This window comes from Littorina saxatilis, linkage group LG1, assembly GCF_037325665.1.
Source record: "Littorina saxatilis isolate snail1 linkage group LG1, US_GU_Lsax_2.0, whole genome shotgun sequence".
NCBI lineage: Eukaryota > Metazoa > Mollusca > Gastropoda > Littorinimorpha > Littorinidae > Littorina > Littorina saxatilis.
Window position 1 is genome coordinate 104109386 of NC_090245.1, and position 1183 is coordinate 104110568.

A 1183-nucleotide genomic window follows, 5' to 3' on the forward strand; every position below is an offset into this window, starting at 1 on the left:
GGAGGTCCATAATCTGAGAAAGGAAACAATGAATCAAGAAACTAAAACCCAGGTGCACATCTGCGGCACCTAGGGAGTGTACGTGCACACTATCTTGTTCCAGCCTCTTGCCATCTCAGAGGTATGGCGACCACAGACAAAAAAGAGTTATCTCCCTTACCTTTTAGAAATTTCCGGAACTGTCCAGTTAATTTTTCATTCTTCATTTCTTCCCCTCATAGGAGCAATTATAGCGAGTCTCTAATATCACTGGCATGATGTGCTTGCTACAGGTGAACAGTAGGCACTGAACTGGTCTTGCACCATATAGGCTGTATTCAATAAATGGGAGGTCCATAATCTGAGAAAGGAAACAATGAATCAAGAAACTAAAACCCAGGTGCACATCTGCGGCACCTAGGGAGTGTACGTGCACACTATCTTGTTCCAGCCTCTTGCCATCTCAGAGGTATGGCGACCACAGACAAAAAAGAGTTATCTCCCTTACCTTCTAGAAATTTCCGGAACTGTCCAGTTAATTTTTCATTCTTCATTTCTTCCCCTCATAGGAGCAATTATAGCGAGTCTCTAATATCACTGGCATGATGTGCTTGCTACAGGTGAACAGTAGGCACTGAACTGGTCTTGCACCATATAGGCTGTATTCAATAAATGGGAGGTCCATAATCTGAGAAAGGAAACAATGAATCAAGAAACTAAAACCCAGGTGCACATCTGCGGCACCTAGGGAGTGTACGTGCACACTATCTTGTTCCTGCCTCTTGCCATCTCAGAGGTATGGCGACCACAGACAGACAGACAGACAGACAGACAGACAGACAGACACTCTCTTTTATTTAGATGTATAGATTATTAATCACAAGGAATTAAGGGGGTAAACTCACGGTCACTGTGGACACAGTCGTTTCGGTACTTATTCTCATATAGCAACGGAGTAGGACAGATAAGAAATGCAACAGAATACCACAAAATAAAAAAACTTTTGAATCATGAATTTTTCTAAAATTTCTCTTGAAAGCGGAACAAAAGGACATAACTGTTTCTGAGCTTCGAGAGCTTCAGCAACAAGATCAAGAACAAGAACAAGAACAAACACAAGAACAAGAACAAGACCAACAATGGTGGTGGCGGCGGCGGCGGCGACGACAACAACAACAACAACAACAACAACAACAACAACAAC